Source organism: Cupressus sempervirens, chromosome 6, assembly GCF_028749045.1.
Source record: "Cupressus sempervirens isolate cs-2001-9-10 chromosome 6, ASM2874904v1, whole genome shotgun sequence".
Taxonomy (NCBI): Eukaryota; Viridiplantae; Streptophyta; class Pinopsida; order Cupressales; family Cupressaceae; genus Cupressus; species Cupressus sempervirens.
Genome location: NC_143123.1, coordinates 664,630,692 through 664,636,043, shown reverse-complemented (window position 1 = coordinate 664,636,043; position 5,352 = coordinate 664,630,692).

Genomic DNA, 5,352 nt, shown 5'->3' with positions numbered 1-5,352 from the left:
TTCTTCTTTCTTACCAACTGAACCTCTACTCCTTCTAGTCTTGTAACCAGATCACATAACTCACATCTAATAATCACATGGATCACTTATACGCATTCCATAAGAACTCTAATCCTTTTCACACTTTATACAACAATCAAAACACATTACAAAAAAGGAAAACATTTTTCCTTTATATCATATCTTTATAATAATTCCTTGAGTTAGCCTTGAGGCTTTCCTAATTAATTATAATTACAATAGCATTGTTGGTTGATAATCTATATAAAAATTCACATGTGTGATACTTGGGATTTTACACTTGCAAACATCACCAATAGATTTTCCTCTATCACTACCTGACTATGAATCTTCTTACTACATCTTAGATGTAAGATAGTTAATAAACATCAAAAATTGGTTTTCCAATACTCTATCTTTGAACTTCTCTTTGTAAATCAAGTACAAATTTTGTACATTTTCAACTTAGACTTTATGCACTTGACCACACCATCAAGACATTATGTTGAACATGTCCATAACTGCACATCACCAGAAAAAAAATCATTGTCTATACCATTAAGATCTCTATCTACTACTTAGCTAGTCTTATAGAAACCGTGCTATGTTGACATTAATGAAAAATACTATCGTGAATGCAACATGTCAATACTCTCCAATGCTTAGAATAATCCTTCAAATTAGTATCATCAACATTCATGCTAATAATCTCCCCATTTGGCATTGATGGCAACATAGATGAAAAGCCATCTAAGTTCCAAGAATACCAAACAATATTCTATTGTTGCTACTAATTAGCATTAGTCGTGCACATGCTAAAAAAGTCTTAATACAATAGGTGTACAACAAGTGCATACTCCTACTTCTTAGACATCAATTATTTACTTCACACTAAAAAATTCACAATACATCAGGTGCATATTCCTGCTTCCTTTCATGAATATTTCTAAACCTCTCTAAAGAGATACCTCTCCTTCATGTATATTTTCTTCTTTTATACATATGAGTTTTTTTCATGCATACTCTCCCCTATTGAAATCAACAACAATTTTTACATACCAATTGCTAATATACTGCTCCAAGTCTTCAACCAGATCGAGTGTCCAAAGAAACTATTCAAAATCAAATACCAAGAGTCATCAATAACTCTACTCATCACAGATACTCCCCCATATGGGAAGCATCATCATTCAGTCTAGGCTAACAATGGTTTTTATACCACTAGACTGATGCACTCTCTACATCATCTACTCTAAAATAGGTAGGGGCATAACCCCAAGCATACCTCTGAAGAACTCAAATATATCTTTAGGTAAAGGCTTTGTAAAGATATGTACAATCTAACCTTTAGTGCTCACATAATCCAATTTGATATCTTTTTCTATTACTTTCTCTCTCTACACATGATACTTAATAGATATATGCTTAGTCTTAGAATGTAATACAAAATTCTTGGACATACTCATTGTACTTATGTTGTCATAGTAAATGATAACAAGTTCTTCAAGCTCAATTCTGATATCCTTCAAGATTTGTTTCATCCACATAACTTGATTACAATTATTTGTTTCTGCAACATACTCTACCTCAAATGTACTCTGAGAAATGCAATCTTTCTTTATGCTTAGCCAAGAAACCAATCTTCATCAAAGAAGGAATGCTCCACTATTGGTGGTCTTTTTGTCATCCATATTTCTTGCCCAATCTACATTAGTATATGCGCATAGAGTGAAATTACTTGATTTATCATACCTAATTCCATAGTCAGATGTTCATCTCAAATATCTAAAGATTATCTTTATTGTTGCAAAATAATACTCCTTAAGATCATCTTGAAAATCTAGCTATAATCCCAACCACATTTTCTATATTTGATCTAGTCTGAATCAAATACTGCAAACCTTCAATCATGGAATTTTACTCTTCTTCTCTACTGTAGGTGTCTCATTTATGATGGATAACTTGTAAAAAGTTATCATAGGTGTACCAATAGGTTTACAACTTTCTAAACCAAACATTTTCAATAAGTCATTTAGGTACTTATCTTGTGAAATAAAAATACCATCATTGTTCTATATAATTTGTAATCCTAGGAAAGACTTCATTCCTCCTATCATGCTCATGTCAAACTCATTCTTCATCTCTTTAGCAAACATATCATTTTTTTCATCATTACCTCCAAAAATGATGTCATCAACAAATATTACTATTATCAACAAATCATTCTAAACTTCTTTCAAATACAAGTTACTATATGTTGTACCTTTAGCAAATCCAAACTTTTCCAAATAATTGTCCAACCTTGCATACTAGATTCTAGGTGCTTGCTTCAGACCATATAGAGCTTTCTTAGTTTGTATACCATGTCTTTGTCTTCTGATAAAGGAAAACCTTCATGTTTCTCAATATATACCTCTTCTTCAAGCTCTCCATTCAGAAAGGTTGATTTGACATCCATTTGATAAAACTTGAAATTCTATTTTGTTGCATAAGCCAAGAACATCCTTACTGCTTCCATTCTAGCTACAAGTGCATATGTCTCCTCATAGTCTATGGCTTCTTGTTGTGAATATCCCTTGCATATAAGTCTAGCCTTGTTCCTCTAAACTTCTCTTTGCTCCTTCATCTTCTTTGATATACTTCCACTAGGAGCTATCAACTCAGCTCTTTCTTCTACTCTTGGTTTAGATCTTTGTTCTTCAATCTAATTCTTATTCTAGAAATCATTGTTAATCTCAATGATAACTTCCATATTTTCATGGTTAGCCTTTGGATAACGAATAGTTACCAAAACTATCTCTTCTACTACTTCCTCTTTCTTAACCAATTCAATATCATCATAGTCATTCAAGAACCTTTCCATACTTGCTTTAAATTCTTCATGTTCATTAGAAAGTGAACAATTTCTAGATTTTCTTACTTTTTTAGGACATCTAGATGAAAAATGACCAAACTCTTTACATGTCCAACAAAAAAAAAATTCGATACCTTCTGGCCCTCTTTCCATAAAAAAATCAATACCTTCCTTAATCTTCTTGTCTTCCTTGGATATGAATCTATCTTTACTTGTGCCTCTCTACTTTTTTATGCAAAAAAAGGATTTTAGATCTAGAAACTCAATGCTCAGATCTATACACAATTATGATATCTCACCAAGAATCCTCATCTTTTGGGTGTCAAAATTTCCTCTATCTAACTTAGGATCTTTTCTAAAATAACTCATCACTATTCTCCTAAAGTTGTTAAGTTTTCTCTTCAAGGACATGATGCTTTGATTCTAATTATTAGAATATATAATCCACTAACATAATTGGGGTGGATTTGGGGGGGGGGGGGGGGGGGTTGAATTAATTACACAACTATTATCACAATTATCAACCTTAAATAAACTTATCCACATGAGAAATATAAATTGAAACCTCAAAAAGATACTCATACATAATAATACCATATATGTTAACTAGGGAAGCCCTTGATTAGAGGGAAAACCTTGGTGGGGATAGTACCCACAAGATGATGTACTAATATAAATATTCCTTATTAGAGGATGGACCTTGCTAGGATTCTATGAATACATTTAGTACATATGAGTCCATGTTAGGAGACTTTGAATCCCTGTTAGGAGATTCCAACCCTAGGAGTTATGGAAGATAGTTAGACCCACTGCCCAAACAGCTTCAAGGGAAAGAACAATGAACCCACTTTCCAAATGACCTTTGTATTAATCTTTACAAAATAATAGAATGAAATTTACTTCCTTCCTCTTCCTCTATCCTATCAACCAGACCTCTGATCCTTCTAATCTTGTAACTAGATCACATAATTCACATCCAATAATCCCTTGGCTTGTTTACCCACATTCAGTAATAACTCTGCTCCTTTTTGCACTTTTCACTTCATACAATTATCACAACACATTACAAACAAGGAAAACATCTTTCCTTTATATCATATCATCATAATAATTCCTTGAGTCAGCCTTGAGGATTTTATAATTAATTATGATATAATAATCAATTAATTACAATTACAATAGCATTGTTGACTCACAATCTACACAAAATTTCAAACATGCTATACTAGGGCTTGTGCACTTGCTAACATCACCAACTGACTTTCCTTTTTCACTACCTAACTATGCATCTTCTTACTACATCTTAGATGTAAGTTAGCTAAAAAAAATTAGGAACTACTTTCCCAATACATAACAACCAAGTAAGTTTGATGAATATTTTATTCAAGAAGGTATGTTGTTTAAGGGTTTTTAGTTATGTATTCCAAAGAGTTCTATGAGATTTAATTTAATTAAGGAAAAATGTAGTGGTGGATTGGATGGACATTTTTGAATTGATAAGCCACTAAGTTTTTTGAAGGAGAAGTATTATTGGCCTTAGATGTACAAAGGATGTTCAAAAGTTTATAAAGAGTTGTGGAGTTTGTCAAGTTGTAAAAGGAGTAAGTCAAAATACTAGATTTCATACACCTATTTCTACTCCTCAGAAACCTTGGAGTGACATTAGTATGGATTTTGTTGGAGACAAACCACATAATTGGGATATGGTATTAGCACAAGCTAAGTTTGCATAAAACAATTATGTGAATAAGAGTATGGGGAAATTGCCTTTTGAGATTGTTGCTGGAATATAGCCTAAATGGATATCAAATTTAAGAGATGTTGCTAGTGAAGAGAAGAGAAGTGTTATATGAGAAGAGTTTTTTGATTTTATGAAGTCTTTTCATAAGGAAGTAAAGTTGAGATTGGAACAAAGTAATCTGAAGTATAAGGAGAATGTTGATAAGTCTAAAAGACATCATGTTTTTGAAGTTGGTGATGAGGTAATGGTTCATTTGAAGAAAGGAAGATTTCCTATTGGAACATATAGTAAGATGAAGATGAATTTTTTTGGATCGTGTAAGATCTTGAGGAGGTTCGACAATGGAAATTCTTATGAAGTTAAGTTACCTAATGACATGGATATATATAGTATATTCAATGTTACAGATTTGTATAAATATCATGAATTAGATGATGAAGTTTTTGTATTAGATAATTATCCTAAGAAGTATATTGAAAAGGTTGAAGAGATATTGGATCAAAAGATTAGTCAGAGCACAAGGGGAAAATATTACTATGAGTATTTGGTGAAGTGGACGAACATACTGATTAAAGATGTGATAGGGATTTCCCAATTTGAGTTGGATTCAACTCGGGTTGTGATATCTCAATGATTTAGGAGAATAATTTCTTTTATCCTTGGTTGTTTGATGCAGGAGCATCCTGGGTTTCTTTGCTATCCTGCGTGGTTGTTAAGTTCTCTTTATTTGGCAAGCTTATAGTTATTATCAAGTTTC